The 22,495-nt window shown below is 40.3% G+C and overlaps 1 non-coding gene across 1 annotated transcript; it reads right to left on the minus strand.

Moving 5' to 3' along the window:
- Positions 1 to 19,156: 19,156 nt before the first annotated feature.
- LOC122030764 lies at positions 19,157 to 19,262 on the minus strand. Its single transcript, XR_006125603.1, has one exon. It is a non-coding gene; the product is annotated as a small nucleolar RNA R71 (small nucleolar RNA).
- Positions 19,263 to 22,495: the final 3,233 nt, after the last annotated feature.

Genomic DNA, 22,495 nt, shown 5'->3' on the forward strand with positions numbered 1-22,495 from the left:
AGTGTAGTTCGGTTTTAATTAAGTTAAGAAAAATAATTTTAAGTCTTCCGCTGTAATACATACGTAGAGTATCGTAGCCCCGTCCCTTGTTGACAGCAGGGAGGGCGGGCGTTACAGGGGAGGAAGAAGAATTGGAAAAAGGAAAAACCCGAAAGCATAGGGGTATATAAAATAATAAGGTCAATGGTAGTTCGTGTAGAACTTAAGTATAAAAGTGGGTATGAAAAGAAAGAGTATGAATCCAATAAGGAAGAATACCCAGAATCATAACCACCATAAAGAGGTAATGTCATCGAGGGATAGAATCGAAATAAAAAAAAGGATGAATCCCAAGAAAAAGGTATTAAGTTTGGCAATCTTCCTCGGAAAATGCAACCAAGTTTTTCTCTCTATGCGCTTGATTCTTAAAGAATCAAAGAGGTATGAAGAAAATTGGTCAGGTACGAGGTTGATATGATAGTTTCAGATTATCTATTTGATTAAAACAACAAACTCGGGCGGTCATACTGGACTAGACAAGATTTAGTTAAGTATAAGGTATTGGTCGATATGTGCTAGCCTAATGGTAAATAGACCAGGTATAATAAACCAAGTGATATTGAAAATATTATATTATAAAGTACCATATCATATCGGGCGGGACTCGGTTAAATACAAAGTACCAGACGATATTTATATGCATAAGTATGAATCGGCCGGTTACGATAAACCGGCAGAGAAGGATGATATTATAATATATTGATTAAAGATTTATAGTGGCAAGCCCGGTGACATTCGTCATAATAGATTGGATGAAATTTAGTTAAGTATAATGCACCAGATGGTATTCATAGACACAAGTATAAATCAACCAGTTATAATAAATCGAACGATATTAATAGTATTATAACATGTCACGCTAAATCGGACGGGACTTAGTTAACTACCAAGTACCGAACGATATTTGTAAGCAAGAGTATGAATCAGCCGGTTACAATAGATCAGCCAAGATAGAGGATATTATAGTATATTGAGTAAGGCTTTATAGTGGCAAGCCAAGCGACATTCGACACACTTAGGTAAAATAAGCAACCACCACGAATGGAAAGAAGCAAATTTTGTAATAAAAGGAGAAGTTTAACTTTACACAAACAAGACAGATTGTCATCACGAATTCTAGTTAACTTTACAATGATCTAGATTCAAGTAAAGAGATTACTCTATAGTCAACTGAGGAAATAGATCAGCAGGCCTGTTATCAAGGAGCTTGCGTTGGTTCAAGAAATTAGGAGGGGGATCACGAGACAAGAAGTCTTCTTCTCGCAGTTGCTTCACCACTCCTTCAGCTCCTGCAGTGTAGGTAGCCAAAATAGACTTTACGATTGGCCTGTTGAATTCAGTAGAATTGATCAAGGTGGTAGCCCGCTCCTTGAAACGACCGTCTTCACCGGCTTTGTAAACCACTAAAGCCGTCTGAGAAGACTTCAACTCAGCTTCTTTGGTAGAGGCCTCTGTTTTACCTGTATTTAGGAAGGCATTTATGGAAGTTATTTCATCATCCTTCAGCTGCAGAGCCTTGAGTTTGTCAACCAGGGTGGACTCATAATCAGACTTCAACTTGTTAATTTCAGCAACCTGCTTCTCAAATTTGGAAGATAGTTCGGAGTTGAGATCTGTAGCCGATTTAAATTGAGTCCAAAGGCTCTCAATCTGTTCTTCATATTGTTTCTTGGATTCTTTTGAAGTTCTAGCAAAAGACATATCAGCAACTTACTGTTTCAGTTTCTTGTTCTCATTATATAAGTTATGCATCAGCCGAGACAGACCCATGTTGTCTATCCATCACTAAAAATATAATAAACGGTTATAAAATAGTCAAGGATAAATAATAAATAAGTATTAATAAACATACTTGGGTTTCTTTGTGAGAGAATTGATCAATTGTCTCAGGAGTAGTAAGTTCTCCAAAGAGAGGATGAATTACCTCCCAAGCACTTGCAAAAGAACCTCCCAACAATATAGAGAGGACGGGAACGGCAGAAGAACCCATGGAGAAAGAAGAGGTGGGAATAGAAGGGGGAGCAAACACTAGATAGGAAGAAAGTGAGGAAGGTAAAGACCCAGATTCTGTAAGAGACAAGGAAAAAGTAAAAGAAGTGCCACTGGGAACACTTGTACTGGAAGAGGGTGAGGCAGAGAAAATAAGAGAAGGATAGAGGTCAGCCAAAATAAGCTCATCAGAAAGAAGGTCAGTAGAAGCAAAACCTTCTGAAACAAGTTCATCGGCGGGAAGGATGAGTCTCCTTTTGGGAGGAGGAGCCCTAGTGAGTTTGCGTCCAGGACGTTTGCCAGGAGCAACTTCAGCAAAGGATTTACCGGAGTTCACAGGAGATGTAAGCTCAATGACAAGGGGAGTGGTTGCTGAAGAAGCAACAACTACTGATGAAGAAATGATTGGCAGAGGGGCATCTGGAATTTCTACAGGAAGACCCTCAGGAACTTCAGGAACCACCTGAGAGTTGGAAGCTTCATCGGGAGGAGCTGAAACTTCAGTGGACGAGGGTGGATTAAGGACCGTAAGAAGCTCTTGTTCTTTTGCATGAAGTGCATCATCTTCCAGACGCAACTCTTCATCGATCAGAGCAGCATAAAAATCGGCCACTCCGTAAATTAGAAGAAATATTTTAGTTAATAAAAACTAACAGAAGAAGAAACAGAACTTTACCTAAGGAGCTGCGTATCTTATGTTTGACCGGTCTCAAACCAAATAGATATAGTAGATCGTTCCGTAGCCATTTGGTGATGGAAAGATGACGACATAGTAACTTTTCACAATAAATAGGAAAAGAATGGTGAAGATGGAATTCCTTGATATCAGGTAAAGGAGGTAAAGAAGATCTCCAAACATGAGACCAGGGAATAGGCCCAAGACACTTCATAAAGAAGAAGTGAGATTTCCAGGTCTTAAGAGAAGAGGGCATATCATCAAAAAGGGCCATCTTAGTCTAGGATTGAAAAAGAAAGACACTTGGCTCTGCTACCTTTGGATAGGAGAACATGAAAACATTCTGAGGAGTAGGAGGAATATCCAGGGTGCGAAACAACATGCATATACCACACAAATAGCAAAAGGCATTAGGCACAAATTGTTGGAGAGGAATATCAAAGTATTGACTTACATCGATTAGAAAAGAAGGAATAGGAAACCTTAAACCCCCTATCAACTGGTCCCTAAAGAAAGTTACACAGTTAGCAGGAGGGTGATGAGGATGATCATCTGGTTTAGGAATGATGATATCATATTCCCAAGGAATTTCATATTGCATACGAATAGCAAGTCTTGCATTCTCATCGAAAGAAGAAGAAATTTGAGTATACCAGGGAGAAATCATTTCTTCAGCCATAGACAGAAGTAAAGATTAACAGAACAACAAGTTACTTACTGAAGTCAAGAAAGAAGATCACTGAAGAGCGATGAGCACGAGGATTGATCAAAGACTGTAGCAAAGAAAGAATGCTAAGGCAAGGAAAAAAGGGGTTAAAGTTGACAAGAAGATGATGGGTTTAGGGTTGAGAAGACACACAACCACCGTTAGATCAGAACATCTTTATTTCAATAGACGTCGTTGATTATATAAAAAGGGCAAAGGCCAGTGTTACGCAGAAGAAAGAGAAGACACATGTCATATGATCATAAATAGGCATTTATGTTGGACGCGACAAAACGAATCACGCTGGGGTTGCTAACACCTCGTCGTGCACCTCCAACATCTCTTATCGTTGAAGAGCCAATCATAATCAAGCAAATTTTGAGAAAAGGCACAGTTTACTATGTATAATAAAGGAAGATGGAATGGGTTTGACAGAGCCCCGACCGAGGATAGAAAATAAAAAATAAAAGTCAGGCAAGTGTGGAGCACAGTTTGAATTAATATCATTATGAAGCACAGGCTAATATCGACCGGGATAATCTTGTTTGCAATAGGCAAGCTAATATTGGTCGGGATAACCTTGTCTGCAATAGGCAAGCTAATATCGGTCGGGATAACCTTATCTATAATAGACAAGCTAACATCGGCCGGGATAACATGGCTACGATAGATGAGTCAGTACCGACTAAGTTAATATGTTTATAAAGGATAGATTAATATTAACCGAAGTCAAAAGGAATTTGATTGAGTCTAACATATTGATTGCATTTAAAGTGTTTAGTCTCACATAGCTCGAAATATATAATCACTTAAGAACAAGATAGAATTTACATATACTCAATAGGCAAAGCCTGATTGAACACGTGATATTACCTAAACTAGGTAATTCAACTAAACATGAATTTATACACCTTCTTCAGATAGACTTGAATAGAAATCGGCTGAAACAGGAGCTCTTATACTTCTTAGAAAACTTCAACCCAACTAAGGGTAAGGCCGACCAAGCTACAAAAGTGGAAATATTTTGCCTGGCACGAAGGAAGCTTGCCCAGGCTGCAGAAGTGGCAATATTTTACCCGAGACGAAGGAAACTATGAAGCAGAGTGGCCTAATGAACAAGGAAGGGCAAATTTATTTATGCCCCGGTGGAAAGGTGATTGAAGAGTCCCTTTCTTTCTTGAGCTTTGAAGCTCTGCTTCCAGAGGGTCCACCTTAGCCTGTAGATAACCTGGGCTATGCCTTCATCGGGACGTCCATGGGCTATTTAGTTGACCCTCCGTGATTAGTGTGAACCCCTCTGAAGCCTGTTGAGTCTGCGGAGCAGTCATGCCTTTGGCTTGAGATTCTAAATCTTGAGGAACTTGGTTCCTCAGGATAATTTCTCAAATCAAATAGTTAACCAAAGCCAAAGCTTGGGCAACTGCATATATAGATTTCGCCTTGTTCAACAAGAATTGCCCCCAAGGAGGGGGATCTGAAGCCATAGTTGTGGTAAGAAGAAGGCGAACAAGGAGGAAAAAAACTGAGTCGAATGGAGAATGAAGAGAGGATCATAGCCCTATTTAAAGGATCAAAAGACTCATGGGATCACTGTACTTGGGTTCATGGGATTGTTGTACCAGAAGTCACGAGGGCTAATATAAAGAAGATAACGAGGCCACTACAGTGCCCATAGCAGAGTCACGGGTAAAGATATGCAAAAGAACAAAAATAGACTTGTGTCTAGTCAGTCGGCTAGACTTGAAGGGAACGCTAGTGATATGGGTTAGGTTTTGTAGGTCCATGGTGAAAAAGGGAAAGGAGATAGCAGAATTAAGAAAATAGATCAATATCGACCAGGACATACCTTGAGAGAGGTAGGCCACCCCAGCCGGGTATTACATTGAGAAGGATAGGCCAATATTGGCCGGGCAATACCTTGAGAGGGATGGTCCAATATCGTCCGGTATATAGCTTAAGAAAGATAGACCAATATCAGACGGGATATACTGTGAGAAAGGCAGACCAATCCCGGCCAAGAAATATCGTAAGAAGGATAGACTAATATCGACCAGGATATACCTTGGGAGAGGTAAGCCAATATTGACCGAGTTTACATGATTAAAATAGGAGAACCAGGATTGTTTAAGGTGGCATACCTGGACATAGACTATTATTAATTGAGTATACTGTTGGATCGAGAAGCGCTAGAGGGGGGGAGTTGAATAGTGCTCGTGGCTTTCACTCGTTTCAGATTCGTAAAAAACGTTCAGAATAATGCAGCGGAAAAATAAAACACACAGAAGGACCCAAGTGGTTTTACTTGGTTCGGAGCCTTGGGCGACTCCTACTCCAAGGCCCACGCTCGTTGAGCGTTTACTTTGGGCAATTCACTATGAAAGCGCAATGTTACAAATTTGTATTACAAAAGAATAATTAAAAGGCTATACCGATAACCAAAAATATAGAAACTAGAGCTCAGGGTCGTCGGGAACTTGTCGTTGCTTGGCCGGGACGTTTCTTGAGCAGTACACAGTGGAAGAATACTTTAGAATTCATTGAAATAAGCTGCTGCTCGAACACCCCTTTTATACAATGCTGGAGGCGCCTTAAACCTCATCCAAGGCGCCTCCAAGCCTCCGGGTCAGCCGCGTGGATCATCGCTGAACTGGTCGCAAGTCATCCACTTGAAGGCACCTCTAAGCTGCTCCAAGGCGCCTCCAGCTTCTCTAGACAGCTGGCTTCAGCTAGCACCCGAGGCACCTCCAAGCCCCATGGAGGCGCCTCGGACATTGTTCATCCGAGGCTAATTTGCTTCTTTGTTCCTGCAAAATGTGTTAGTCCCAAACACAAATCCTGCAAAACAAAGTTAGCACAGAAATAATATGATAGATATAATTGGCAGTCATCGGACTGTCCGGGTCTGACTTTGGATTTCCAACCGGAAACCCAAGGTCGACCCGACGCCTACTGTTCCCTCTACGGGGAGCTCATCCTCATCATCCTCAGACAGATAGTCAGACGGAGCGAGTAAATCAGGTACTCGAAGATATGCTCCGAGCATGTGCCCTAGACTTCAAGGGAAGTTGGTGCAAATATCTGAGTTTAGCAGAATTTGCATACAACAACAGCTATCAGGCCACTATCGGTATGGCACCTTATGAGGCTCTCTATGGGCGGAGGTGTAGATCTCCAATCTGCTGGTATGAGAGTGGTGAGCAGAAGAAACTAGAACTCCAGACAGATCTAGTAGCAGACACCACAGCAACTATACAGCAGATCCGCCAGAGGATAGAGACAGCTCAGAGTCGCCAGAAAAGCTATGCTGATCCATGGTGCAGACCCTTAGAGTTTTCAGTTGAGGATTCAGTATTACTCAGAGTAGCTCCCATGAAGGGAGTAATGCGTTTTGGGAAAAAGGGCAAATTAAGTCCCAGATATGTGGGACCATACCTTATCACTAGAATAGTTGGCAAGGTACACTACAAGAAAAAAGTCAAACAACAACGGCTTTTCACCGTTGTCGTAGGCCATTTTGAACAGTTGTTAAAGGCCGTGTTGTTAAAAGGGGTGGCAAAAGACAACAGTTTTTAACCGTTGTCTTTGAAGACAAAGACAATATTTTTTACAATGGTGAAAAACTGTTGTCTTTTCCTTCAAAGACAACAGTTTTTCACCGTTGTCTTTGAGCGTCTACCTTTAATAACAGGGTCTTCAACAACAGTTTTAAACTATCTACGACAACGGTAAAAAAGCGTTGTCTTTTTTAGAAAAAAAATAAAAAAAATTAATACAAAATTTTCCAATATTATAAATCATTCAAAATACTAAATTTCAAAATAAAATTTAATATACAATTTTCTAACATTCAAAAATAATATTTATAACATTCTGAAGAAATTTCATAAGCAACCAACAAAATTTCATAAGCAATCAACAAAATGATAACATTTTTAAAACAAAGGTAGAACAATATAACACAAGATTTTCTACTTAGATGTCGGTGAAGAGGAGGGATTGCAGCTCCAAGTGCTCCTTAATTTGTTAAAGTCTCTTCATTTTTTTAGCTTGTCGGCATTCTTCCCAATACTCTTGAGGACACCTAAAAAGAGCAGAATGAAATTATACAATCCTGTGCACAAGAACTATGTAATTCTAAGTGGTGGATCATGTCTGTCACAAGTTCGCCACTAATTTTTTTGACCATTATGCACAGATTGTAGACAAGCATGAAAATAAGCAGAACCATAAATATAAGTGAATAAAGGATACCTTTCAATCTTCGAAATCTTCTTTTCTGGTTGGACCGTCTCCTTTTCCTCTCTTCTTTTGTTAACTCTGCCTCTTCTTTGATGTTTCCTTTTCCATGAAAAATCTCCTCAGGGGCAAGCATAGCCGCATCTGAGACGGCCAATGGAGCAACCTGCAAAACCATTGTATTTCAGTGACTCGAAACTGTTTTTACCATAAACTAAAAGACAAGTCCAAAAGATATTTTTACCTCTTCCATTGCTAGAGCAGGTACATTGACTTGTATAGACATATCCTCAATAACCTACATCATAACTTATGGTCAATCAAGAAATAAATACTAAAATATGAAGTCACAAGAATATGAAGTCACAAGGAATATAGAATATGAAGTCACAAGACTGAAATACTAACTAAGATCAATAAGTTGTCAAATTTTGTATCAATGATGGATTCCTTCTGAATTGAACATTAAGCTTCATTCCAAACAAAAAGAGAAAAAGAATGGCTGTACAATAGGTATTACCTTCTTAATAGAGAGAATTAAATTGTGGATGAATCTAGGTGCAGTGCAGTTGATTCCAATAGCAATGACTTTGTTGCATGAATCAGCCAGAGAAACACATTCAGCCATAGAATCTCCATTAACAACATTGATCCCATCCTTCGAAGTGAAAGAAAACCAAGCTGGAATTTTTGTGTCACACTCCAAAAGAAGTTCAACATATGCCTGTAAAAGAAGTCATAATTAGGATCCACTAAAAGGAACATCTTGAGCAAAATAAGAATCTCAAGTCAAGGGTTCCACTAAAATCAAGCTTCTTAATATTTGCAGTAGATTCTTGTAACAAACTCTGTTTTGAATTTCTGTTTTAGCTAAATCCTATCCAAAGCCTCAACTATTTGTGCCATTTTACTCTTTGGTATTGAGTACCCCAAGTACCTAAATGTGCAACGAAGGAAGAGCAGGAACCATTGCTTAGCTCTACAAATACATCAAAAGATACTTGAGCTTCAAGTTTATTTGGAATTGTTTCAAAAGCAATTATATCAGCTCCAGCTTCAGAAAGAACCTCAAGCCTTATCCTGTGAAAATCTTTGACGATTTCCACAGTAATTTCTTGGCCATAGTTTCCACTACAAACAGAACAATCACATGATCATCTAATGAAGACCTCCATATCATACTGTAGTCCCGAGCAGCATTAACAAGATGCACCTGTACTCAGAACCATCTGCTAGATATGCTCCATAGCTTCCTATTGATGCAGCAACCAACACAGGACGCTGCTTCAGGTTGATTGCGCCCTCACTGAATCCATAGCTTCCTATTGATGCAGCAACCAATAGCAGGAGGAGGGGGGCACGATTTTTACCGTAGCCTTCGAGGTTCTATAAAATTCACAACTCGCTATAGCATATTTATAAATTATAGAAGCATAATGAAACGATCCTAAAAAACCCAAGATACTACAAAATACACTACAGAGGTGAGAGTGGCACTGTTCCGAAAAGCAACGACCTGTCTCTTTGCCCTCCCACTTAAAATGCTTGGGTGGGAGTAAGAGTTGTCAGCAAGAATGCACAAGTTATGATTCTGACAAAGTAGATGTCAGCTTAGCTCTAGATCAATATAAATGAAGAAAACAGACAGTACAAAGAAGTAACAAAATCTTCCTCTTTTCAAAGAAAGAGCATAATGCAACCAGAACAATACCAAACAAGCATACCTATGAAGAAAGTGGCTAATCTTTTGAGACGACTGCACAATATATAACGTGTTGACCCTTATCCTCCACTTGGATCCTTCCACACTTCACAGCATTTACCTATCCAAAGTAAGCAAGGTTCACACCTCACCATGAAAAATCATAATTTATAGCAATAGAAGAACAAACGCTTCCTCATCAACAACACTGATAGGGCTTCACAAAATTTAGTCACGAACCCTAACTAATAGTCAAAAAAGAGAAGGAGACTCATTCTGCTTGTCATCATCAGAAAGCCACCGCATGTATAAGAACAAGAAGACAAAAAAAAAATATTTTTTTGTAAAATACATAATAGTCATAAGGGCGCCTTTGAACTCCTCCGCAAAGAGATCCACAATAGTCTTGCCGGCCCACCTGTTCTTAACCTATATTGACTCAAGTGTTAGCTCAAACTTACGTGAAGCATCAAAATGAAAGAATCGAGCGAAGAAAAGGATACAGGTCTATTTGTTTACGTGCTCGTCGTCCCCCTCATCATCGAGATGGACCGAAAAAAAGATCCAGCATCCATCACTATCTGAAAACAAAGATAGTTTTTTAAGTCATAAAAACTGTAATGGAAGAAGAATGATGGTACAAAAGAGCAAGTTAATCACAAAAAGGGCAAGATAAACTAGCAGATTGCATATCTTTTAAGAATAACACTTCTATTCTTGATGAGCAAAGAATTCATCTAACAGTATACTCACTGTCGCACAATACAGGACGCTCAAATGCTAATTATTAATAGATCAGCAATCAAGATCAATTGTTTAGGCAATCGGAGGATAGCATCAAAATTCATCTATCTTTTACCCTAAATCTACGTTCGTCAGAAGGAGTCACTGAAAAGAACCAAATGGGATCACCCTCCATGAAATCCAAAACATGATTCAAATCAATATGAAAGAAAATTGAAGTATTTGTGGCTCATCAAACAAAATCTGACTACCTTAAAGCCAAACGAAGCATGGGGTTGGATCGCTTCTGTCTCAGGCGTGCCCTTTTAGGAAGGCAGGGTCGCTGGGGGGGCACCGAGGAGGGCGGACTGCTGCATCTCCAGATCGTTGATCTGCTGCTCTCGGTCCATCTCGATGATGAGGGGGACGACGAGAACGAGGAAAAAAAAAGGAGAAGGGGCAACAGGTTTAGGGCTTGGAGAGGAAGGAGGAAAAAAAACGTGAAGTAGGTGAAGAGATCATAGGTTGGACGTAAATCCTTAGGGATCGAGAAGGTAAAGGGGGGAATGCGGCGGCAAAAAATTTCGAGGAGAGGAAAAGAAAAAACGCGGCGGTAAAAAATGACGAAGGGAAAAAACGGCGAAGGAAAAAAAATAAGGGTATTCAACAACACTTAATAGACAACGGTTTTCAAAAACCGTTGTCATAATCCTAAAAAAAACGCACATAGACAACAATTTTCAAAAACTGTTATCATAGCATTTAAAAACTGTTGTCGTAGACCCAAAAAAACATAAATAGACAACGGTTTTTAAAAACCGTTGTCGTAAGAAAAAAAAACTACTAAAAGACAACAGTTTTTATTAAAACCGTTGTTAAAAGGTAAAAAGACAACAGTTTAGCATAAAACCGTTGTCGTTTGAGTGTTGTTGAATGAACATTTTCTTGTAGTGGTAGCATATGAGCTAGAGCTACCACAGGAGATGTCAGCCATCCATAATGTATTTCATGTCTCTATGCTGAAGAAGCATATCCCAGATGCCACCCAGGTGATTGAGCCCCAGTCGGTACCAGTCCGCGAAGATCTCAGCTATGACAGTCGGCCTATTCAGATAATAGACCGAGCAGTTAAGAAACTGCGGAACAAGGGGGTATCATTAGTAAAAGTCATTTGGCAAAATCACACAACCGAAGAGGCAACATGGGAGACAGAGGCTAGTATGAGACAGAAGTACCCAGAATTATTCTAAGTTAGAGGACGAACTTTTTATAAGGTATGGGGGATTGTAACTCCCGAAAATTCTCAAAATTATTTTAGAAATATTCTATGATTTTTTTTGAAATTTTAGAATATTTTTATGGAATTTTTAGAGTAGCGGAAGTAGCAAAAATAAATAGAAATGTAAAATAGCTTAAGCGGGAATCGAACCCGAGACCTATTGGGTCCTACGACTTATAGTGGACTCTAGTAACCAAGTGAACCCAGCAGGGCCGTGCTGAAAGGAAAGGGGAACAATTATATTTATATTTGAGTTGGGCCGAATTACCCACTTAATATAAATAGGGAATTTAAGTGAGGAATTATTATTTTCTTAAACGTGAAAACCTTTCCCTCAAACCCTTACAAGCCGACCCCTTCTCCTCCCTCATCTCACGGCGCACCAAGCCCCAAGGGCTAGGGTTCCGTCTCAAGGGTTCCAGGAGCACCTTCCGGCGATGACTCCGACACGAGGACGTTTCTCTCCGCAAGAAGAACGTGTGGACGCGAGAAAATCGTCGAGAAGATCGTCTCCATTGGAAATCTAGCGATCAGATCGTAAGGAAATCTAGCGCAGAATGTAAGAAACCCCTCACCTGCAGTATAAGTAGTTCCCTTGAGATTGCATGCTTTAGTTTATTAGTTTATGGATTTCGGCACCTAGGGTGTGCAACAGCGCACGCCAAGTGCTCGATAGTATGTTCAACACCATTAAAATGCGACTTACGCATTTTAATAGTTTAGCTAAATGCGATAGTAGCATTTAATTAGAATATGCAGTTTTCTACAGCTTATATGGGACTACGGTCCAATGGGTGGGCTCCCATAGTCGCCTCTAGGTTCAGACAACCTAGCTCTAGGTTCAGATAACCTAGAAATAGCAAGATAAGAAAATTTAGCTATAACTAGTATTTTATTTTTGCAGTGGCACTGTACCGGATTAGATATCCATTGGGTTGGGCTCCCACAGTCATCCCTAGGTTTAGATAACCTAGTAAACCCTACTAAATACGGGACTTGCAAACCCGGGTCTAGTTAGGGAAGCGTGCATAACACGTACAGTTGGCGGGCCCATCAGCAGCATGACTATATATTTTCATCTATCTATGATAAATAGTTTTCAAAACTCACAAATTAGTTGTGTATATAGTTTAAACTCAGCTTTAGCTTGGTTTTAGTTTTAGCTTAGTTCATGCTTCAGCTTAGTTTTCATTATTGATATATGTGATAGTTCTATGGTTAGTTTTGATTCCCATGTTGTATGATACTATGCCATGCTCTCACATGTTCAGCACATATTTCAAATAGCATGTTTTCAAGGCATAAATTGCATCGTATGCATATTTTGTGAGGTAGATGGTTTCTTACTAAGCGTAAAGCTTACAGATACTTCTTTCCTTATACTACAGATAAAGGTAAAGGATAGATGTTTTAGCGGAGGCTGGAGGTTAATGCGATGAAGATGTGTGTGGATGGAACCTGGAATAAAGATCTTGGAGAAATTAGTAAACTAAGACTTTAGTTTTATATAGTGTTGTTTTCCGCATTTCTAGTTATTTTAATGCCTTAAATTGTGAACGATTTGCTTAGATTGTTAGTACTCTTGCTCAAATTCCTAGTTAGGTGTTATTGGTATGTTTCCAGCTATTATAGAACTCCTATAGGTGAGTTTGGCATGAAACAGTGCTGAAATCAGAGGGTTGCTGCGAAATCAGAAACCCCAATCGATCAGCTGATCGATTGGGGGCCCTCAATCGATCAGCGGATCGATTGGGAGCCTGGTTCCGTGAACAGTAAGCTTCTGGATCGATCAGCCAATCGATCCAGTGGCATTCTGTCGCAAACAGAGAGTTCAGGGATCGATCGTTCGATCGATCGGGAAATCGCTTCCGCGAACAGAGAGCTCTGGAATCGATCGCTGGATCGATTGGCCAATTTGGATCGATCAGCCGATCGATCCAGAATATCACCCCGAGCACAGTAGCAATCTGAATCGATCCATGGATCGATTCAACAGCTTGCAATCGATTGAGTCCAAGCTAGATTGATTGGGAAGCAAGGTTTCGACTAGGAACCCTTGTAATTCAGTTCCTTGACCATAGGGGATGTAGGATATGCCATGTATACTTTAGATTGCATCCCTCAGCACATGTAGGCCCAAGTATTTGTATTAGCTTAGCAAAGTTTTAAATTAGAACAGTTTTCCGTGACTTAGTAATGGTCATGGAGATAGCTTAGCACAGCATAATGTGACGGTCCGACCTCGCAGCGTAGTCAGTAGGAGGAGGGTCGTTACAGAGTGGTATCAAAGCAAGTTCCATACTTCCTTCACACACATCAGCATTGAACCTGCAGCTTCCAAGTAAGAACACCTCTCCTCTTACTTATGTTTTCTTACTGTCATGTTTATAGATAGCTAAAGCATGTTGATATATGATAGTGTTTAACATGGCTGATTATAGTAATTAGTTAAATGTGATAGTATTAGTTATGTATGTCCTCTCTTCCTTTAGAAATGGCAAGAGGACGCCCAACTAGAAGGGCACCAGCTACTGAGCACTAGCACGAGGCAGGCAGTTCAGTGCCTCCCCCAGACCTTACAGCATTAGTGGCTCAGTTACAGCAGCAGCTAGCTGAACAGCAACAAGAGATAGCCATCTTAAAGGCTAATCAGCAGAATACTCCCACTGTCACCCTGGAACCAAACATAGCAACCCCAGTAGTTATAGAGGTTCCACCAGTCCAGCCTACAGCACCAGTAGCCCCAGCAATAGAGGCAAAGAGAGAAGCCTATCTGATCCAGTGGTAGAGAGTCAAGCCCGAGAACTTCTCAGGCACCAGTGAACCATGGGATGCTCAAGCCTGGTTCAAAACACTGGGGAGCACGATGGAGCTTCTGGACTGGCCAGAACACGAGAAGGTGAAGTGCGCCTCATTCTGCCTAACAGGAGACACACGTATGTGGTGGGAGAGAATTAGAGCGAAACGCCCAGTAAACCAGATGACATGGGCTGACTTCGAGAAAAAATTCTTCAAGGAGTTCTTTCACATGCGGGTCACAAACCACCACTACGACGAGTTCACTGAGTTTCGCCAGGGCAACCTCTCAGTGCAGGAAGCCGTGAAGAAATTCAACAGATTGGCTCGTCTATGCCCTGAACTAGTCAGCACAGAAAAAGAATGAGTTCGGTTGATGCTCAAGATGCTGAGGCCAGAAATAGCGATGAACGTAGCTGGCGGCGTTCATAGGCCGCAAACCACCGAAGAACTAGTCAGCAGTGCTCTGACCACCGAGCACTACCAGAACAATATCAAGCAGCAGAAGCAAGTCCTCTCAGAGTCCAAAGGACAAGGAGGTTCAGGTACTCAGAAACAACAGAGCCACAGCTCTAACGGGAAAGGGAACTCCAGCAGCAAGCGCAAATCAGGGAGTTACCCGAAAGGAGGACCAGCTAGTAAACAACCTGTTTATCCCAAATGTGCTACTTGTGGGAAATTCCACCTTGGAATTTGTCGTAAGGGCACACGAGGATGCTTTGAATGTGGACAGGAAGGGAATATGGCTAAGCAGTGCCCAAACAAGACAATTCTTCCTCAACCACAGCCGATTCAGTAAGGAGGCCAGCCAGCACAACTACATCAGATGCAGGTCGTTCTAGATGGTCCACACATCAGCCAGGGCAGATTAGAGGCCCCTCCAGCTACGACCAATGCGAGGATCTACTCACTCACCAGAGAGGACGTAGCAAATGCCTCGACAGTTGTTACAGGTCAGATCAGTATTTTACAGCAAAGTACAACTGTCTTATTCGATACTGGAGCAATCCATTCATATATATCCAGGGCATTCACCGAAGAGTTGGCAATACCTCCAGAGGTACTCAGTAGCCAATTTTTGACGACGTTACCTTCAGGAGAAATTATGGCATCCACGCACTGGCTCCGAGCAGTGCCAGTTATTATAGCAGAGAGAGAACTCTTTTGTGATCTGATAGTGCTAGATATGACTAATTATGGTGTCATCTTTGGAATAGACTTCCTGATCAGATACGGTGCCTCTATAGAGTGCCGTAAACAGAAAGTCGTATTCCAACCGGAAGCAGAAGCACAGTTCGAGTACATCGGAGAACCAAAGAGAAAGGCCAAGAAGTTTCTCTCAACTCTAAAAGCACATAAATTAATGGATTCAGGATGTACGGGATTCCTAGCACATGTAGTCAATACCAGTCAGGACAAGGACCAACAGCTAGCAGAGGTCCGAGTCGTATGTGACTACCCAACAGTCTTCCCTGAGGAGTTACCAGGTCTAGCACCAGACAGGGAGATTGAATTTGAGATAAAACTCATTCCCGGTACAAATCCTATCTCTAAGGCACCCTACCACATGGCTCCAGCAGAACTAAAGGAACTTCATGAGCAACTACAGGAGCTGCTTGACAAGGGCTTCATACATCCTAGTCACTCACCATGGGGAGCGCCTGTATTGTTCGTGAAGAAGAAGGACGGGAGCATGCGCCTGTGTATAGATTACAGAGCATTGAACCAAGTCACGATTAAGAATAGGTATCCTCTTCCCAGAATAGATGACCTGTTCGATCAGCTAAAGGGAGCAGCAGTGTTCTCTAAGATAGACCTCAGGTCAGGTTATCATCAGGTGAAAGTTAAAGAAAGAGATATACCCAAGACAACATTCAGGACTAGATACGGACATTACGAGTTCGTAGTCATGCCCTTTGGCGTGACAAATGCTCCAGCTACTTTCATGGACCTCATGAATAGAGTATTCAGGGACTACCTAGATAGATTTGTTATTGTATTTATCGATGACATTCTTATCTATTCAGGAACTCAGGAAGAACACGTAGAGCACCTAAAAATAGTATTGCAGACTCTTCAGCAGAACCAGCTGTACGCCAAATTCACGGAATGTGAATTTTGGTTAGATCAGGTGTCCTTCCTGAGTCACATCATCTCAAAGGATGGTATCATGGTAGACCCTAGTAAAATAGAAGTTGTGAGTAACTGGAAAAGACCCAAGAACGCCAGTGAGATCAGAAGATTTTTGGGACTAGCAGGTTATTACAAAAAGTTCGTAGAGGATTTCTCCAGGATAGCCTCCCCACTGACAGCTCTCACCAGGAAGAACAGAAAATTTCAATGGACAGAGAACTGCGAGAACAGCTTCAGTGAGCTAAAGAGGAGATTGACCAGTGCTCCCATTTTGGCTCTACCAGAAAACACAGACAGCTTTGATATTTATAGTGACGCCTCTAAATTGGGACTAGGAGCAGTACTGATGCAAAATGGTAAGGTGATCGCCTATGCCTCTGATGTGCGAAGATTATATACTCTTTTATGCATGTTTTTACGCACATTTACATACTTTGAGCATGCTTGATCTATGCATTTTTATACTTCCAGCTTTCCTTTTAGCATATTTACTCTTTTGGTTCGGAGATCTGCTTTTTGTGCATTTTCTGTACACAGGAGTCGATTTGGTGAAGAATCTACATCTTTGAGCATCCATTGGAGGAAACGAAGGGAGAAAGCACCGGGCCGTGTACCTCACACGACCCTGCACTGGTATGGAGCTCGGGTCGTGTGGAGTTTGGCACCAACAGAAGAGGAAGATGACATGGACGTGTGAACCTCGCACGGCCGTGTCAAGATTTGAATCCAACCAGAGCAGAAGCCTTACAGGGCCGTGTGGATCTACACGGCCGTGTGAGATTTCTAGAGACCAAGCAGGCTGCGGTCGTGTGCACCACAGTAGTGGCTTCCAGAGACTAAGTGTGTGTGCACCACACTGTGTAGCATTTCCAGAGAGCAGAGGGCCTTGGCCGTGTGGCGTGCAGCTTTGGAAGAGAAGGAACTGGACATGGCCGTGTGGATCTCACACGGAGGGCCGTGTGGCGCCCAATTCCTCCTCTATTTAAACCCTTCTTCATGAATTGAAAGGGATCTCCCTTTGGGAGAAAGCAAGATTTGGTGGTTTCCTCCCATTCTTGGGAGGATTTCTGGGCGATTCTAAGGGAGATCTCGATGATTCCGGCTCCGGAGCGAGGATTGGATCCGAAGACAAGGCTTCTTCATAGATAAGTTTTCTCTTTTCCCCTCTTCTTGTTTTCTTGGATTGGGGATTCAAGGAATGCTTGTAATCTCTATTCTTTCGGGTTTTCTTCCTCGATTCATGGAGTAGATCTTGTATTCTAGGATTAAGGGAGTATTTGTATGATGGATTGATGTAATCTCTTATGGATTTGCCATTTTCTTGTTTCACTGACATTATCTTGCTTGTATCAATTATATCTTGAATGTTTGATGGTGGTTTGTGCTTAATTCTCATTCTTGATTGATTGTTTGGATTTCTTATGGACTTTGTAAAGATAAACTCTCACTCGATCATCCGAGGGATCCACGTGACAGGTGCAAGCCCGTGTAAGGACGTTTGAGAGATAATCTTGAAGAGGAAATAGGAATATTCAAGAGAGTAGGATGGATTTTATGATTAGCTTCTTGTATCTTGATAGATTAATAAGTTGTGGGCTTCTATGTTGATATCCGAGGAAGGCATAGTAATAGGTGCGCTTCTGTGTAAGGACAACGTAGGTTCGTGTCTAATTAATCCTATTTAGATACATTTCTCAGTCCTTAGCCGGTTGTCTATTGCAAGAGGGAACCGGCAACTTTCTACATGTTTGGCAATTGAGGGATAAGAATTGGTGAACCATTTACTTTCAATAAATCTTACAAAGAAACCGAAACTCCTAGAATCTCCCTTTATCATAACCCAAAACACTAAACTCTTGTTTGTTGCTCTTTAATATTAGATTTGTTTACCTTTACTTTGCTTTTGAAACGATTGGATAGTTGTTTAGCTGATTCGCATTGAGACATTTCTAGTGCTTATTCCAGTCCCTGTGGATACGATAATCTTTTATATTACTTGCGACATTTCCGTACACTTGCGGAGCGTAACAAGTTTTTGGCGCCGTTGCCGGGGACTGCGCTATAACATTAGGAATTATCAATTGAGATAGACTAAACATAACTTTTCTTTCTTTCTTTTGATTTGCATAGTTATAACTAATTGTTAGAATTATGTTTTCAAAAGTTTTTCCTTTCTTGAATAACATTCTTGACAATTCTTTTTGTTGCAATTCTAATTCTAACTTTGCATTCTTGATTTCTAGTACTCTAATCTAACTTTTCTCTGTTTTCTCTTTTGATCTTGTTTCTTTCTTCTTTTCTTTTGTAAACATATCTTGCAAATTTTTAGCAGATAAATTATTCTAGACATTTTTCTTTTTCCATTTATCTTTTCTTTCTTGTTTTCATTATGCACTTTCTTTCTTGCAATTTAAATTCTGCATTCGTTTTCTTGCTTTTCATATTGCATTTTATTTCTTGTTTTTGATCCTTGATAATTTTCTTTTTCTTCTTGAATATCCATGAGCACTAACATGTCAAGCAGGCCCATGAGAAATTTTTCTACACCCTTTTCTGCAAGATTTTTATCTCCCATTGTGCAACCTCATATTGAAGCAGAAAGTTTCCAACTAGACCCAGAGATAATTTTCATGATACAAGGTCACAAATTTGGAGGAGAAGTATCAGAAAGTCCTTATCTGCATCTTGAAACATTTTTAGAGATTTGTGATTTGGTGAAATGTGAAGGAGTATCAGCAGATGCAGTTCGATTGATCCTTTCAGTATCAAGGATAAAGCAAGGACTTGGCTATATATTCTTCGTCCTCAAAGCATCACAAGTTGGGAACAATTGGAGAAGCAATTTCGAATCACTTTTTCCTCCAAGTAGAACGGTGTATATGAGGAATTGCATAACAAATTTTGCTCAGGCATATGGAGAATCATTATTTGAAGCATGGGATAGATTCAAGAGTCTTCAAATACAGTGCCCTCATCATGGTTTTGAAAAATGGTTGATTTTACACATATTCTATGGGGGAATTTCTCTCTCAGACAAGACTTTAATGGATTCATCAGCTGGAGGTTCTTTTATGGACAAAAGTGTAGATGAAGCTTATTCATTAATTGATCAAGTGACATTGAACCTCCATGAATGGTCGAACAAAAGTTGGATGGAATTTCCCTCAGATATTCAAAAAGTGCAAGCCATGAATGTAAGAGAGCCTGTCAAACAAAATGAAATTCAACCACCCAAAAATGTTGAAATTCACAAGTCACAGAGTGAGGAGTTCGAACATTTGGGGGCAAAGCTTAATAGTATTGTTTCAAAATGGTTTAAAGAAGATCCCCCTCCTACACAGTCAAGATCCAATGAAAAGTGTGATGATGTCGGGGTGAGAAGTGGCAAAAATCATGAAGAACTTCTGAAGAATGACATGTTTAGAATTGAGGAGAAGAATAATAGAAGATCACAAGAACTCAATTCCATTTCTCTAGGAAGTTCCCAAAGGCCAGAAGTACCTTTCCCTCAACGGTTAATCACACCAACATTAGATAAGCAAGTTGGACCTCCTCCAAAAGCTCAAAGGGAATTTGGGAAAAAGGGAGTTCAGTCTTTCCCAGGACCTTCACTAAGGGTTCCTTTTCCACAAAGGTTAGTGGGGGTCAATGAAAATAAAGACTTCGGCAAATCCTGTGACACTAATATGGTTGAGTGTAGATTTTTGAATATATATGAAGATGAAGATTTTTTAGATGAGGATTTTATTGATAATGTAGTGGTAAATAAGTTTTCAGATCTACCTCAAAATTTTATAAGGTGTTATAGTGACATCGAATTTTCAGATGATGAATGTGATGTGGTAGATCAACTTAAAACTGCAAGTGAAGTTATTGATCCTCTTGTTTTGATTCTCCTATTGAGGACATAGATGTTGATTTATTTTTTGATGTATGTGTTGATGATGATGATATGGAAGAATGTGTAGGGAGCTGTGTTGTGGAAGCAGCATCTCAAGGATCACCACCTTTGTCAAGACAACCCTTAGAGGTTTTAAGAATTGATCATGTTGTGGAACAATGTGTAGGGACTTATACAGAGCTAGTAGAGTCTCGAGAATCACCATCATTGATATCATCAACACCTAAGCTAGAGCCAGAACCATCATTTGATTCAGAGGAAGTCACATCTACATGTTTAGAAATTTTAGGTATTTCTCAACAAAGTAAGGTTAGTATTTCTTGTGATCTTTTGGAAAAGTTTATGGAGGTACCTATAATTGACTTTGTTGGATGTGATTCAGTTTTTATTACTTATTCATCTTATCTTGATATGGTTCTAGCTCTATACTATATAACATGCTTGTGGGAGATTTGTTTTTCTTTTGGATGTGCAGATTTCACATGGGCCAATAATTGGAAGCTCAATCTGAACCGTCTTCGACCACCTGAAAAATTTCCAAGAAGACGAAGATGGAGAGAGTTATACTTTACTTTGTAGCTCCTTTGATGAAAGCTCCCTCCATAATAAGAGCCCTTGGTAGGAGGGTTCTAAAATATCTTACCCCTCCAAGAGCAAGATTTAGATGAATCTAATGAGGTGGTCGAGCTAATGACCTTAAACAAGCGCTTCTTGGGAGGCAACCCAAGTTCATTTTCCTTATTTTCTTTTATGTCTTTAGTTCTCTCTTTATAATAAACATGTATCCTCTACTTAATTTTTCTTGTCTATCTTATTGTTGTAGAATTCAAAGTTGTGGAGGAATGTGAGTATTGGATGGAGGAGTATCTTTAAAAACATGAACGTCAACCATTTGGAGCTCATCACTTGGTAACTTCTTTAAATCTCCTCCATTGTTTTTAGTTTTCATTGGGACAATGAAAAATTTAAGTCTGGGGATGCATTAGATGCATTTGATTTGCTTTGTTTGTTTTTGTTTTTGCTTATGTCTTGCATTGTGTTTTGATTTTTTGTGGCATACATCTTGAGAACATCAAATCTTCACTTATATGCTTTCTTGGATTCAAGTGAAATGTTAGCACGATTATTGTCTCGATTCATGATGTTCGCATGATGCTACTAGTAAACTTTGTGTAGTTCTTTTTTCTATCTTGGGTAGCATGAAACAAGCTAAGAATCTTATGGTGATGAGTTTTAGTTTTGGTTCAACCTTAAGGATTTTATCTTCACTACACTTGTGCTTAATGCTTGAATAGTTGATGTCATTGAAATAGTCATGATTCATCTTGTTTGCTTAGTACTTGGTTTCCATGGTGATCTCTCAACTTTCATTTTGGTTACTGGATGAGGCTCAAATCATTAAAGCTCATTTGGAAAAATCAAAATATCCCAACATGTGTGCTAAAAGTACATTTGTGAATAAGTTTTGCACAATGCAAACACTTATAAAAAAAAAACAATAAGGGATATAAAAAACAGTTGTCATGAGTGGAATCTAGCAAGTCACCCCTTTGAGACCGAGTTAGGTTACTGGGGAAATGACTGTTTAGTTTCTCTTGAGATTGAGCACACCTTTGAGACCTTGGGTTAGTTGAGAAATATGAACCAAGTGAATGGTAAGTAAGTGCCTATCACTGGTTACTTGTCTTTCACTGGAAACATTAGGAATTCAAATTTGATGACGACTTGACTAAGACATGGATTGAAACTTGAAGGGTGTTGAGTTACTTTTACACTGCGCACAAGATTCTTATGCTTGAACCATACTTTATTTGTTTCCATGATCATGCTTGTTAATGAAACTTTTTGATAGAGTTAGGAAAGTGCACTGGGTTTTATGAATGTGTTGTAGAACATATGAATTTAGACTGCAGCATTTTGCTTGAGGACAAGCAAAGGTTTAAGTCTGGGGGTGTGATGTGCGAAGATTATATACTCTTTTATGCATGTTTTTACGCACATTTACATACTTTGAGCATGCTTGATCTATGCATTTTTATACTTCCAGCTTTCCTTTTAGCATATTTACTCTTTTGGTTCGGAGATCTGCTTTTTGTTCATTTTCTGTACACAGGAGTCGATTTGGTGAAGAATCTACATCTTTGAGCATCCATTGGAGGAAACGAAGGGAGAAAGCACCGGGCCGTATACCTCACACGGCCCTGCACTGGTATGGAGCTCGGGCCGTGTGGAGTTTGGCACCAACAGAAGAGGAAGATGACATGGACGTGTGAACCTCGCACGGCCGTGTCAAGATTTGAAGCCAACCAGAGCAG

The sequence above is a fragment of the Zingiber officinale genome, chromosome 10B, assembly GCF_018446385.1.
Source record: "Zingiber officinale cultivar Zhangliang chromosome 10B, Zo_v1.1, whole genome shotgun sequence".
Classification (NCBI taxonomy): Eukaryota; Viridiplantae; Streptophyta; class Magnoliopsida; order Zingiberales; family Zingiberaceae; genus Zingiber; species Zingiber officinale.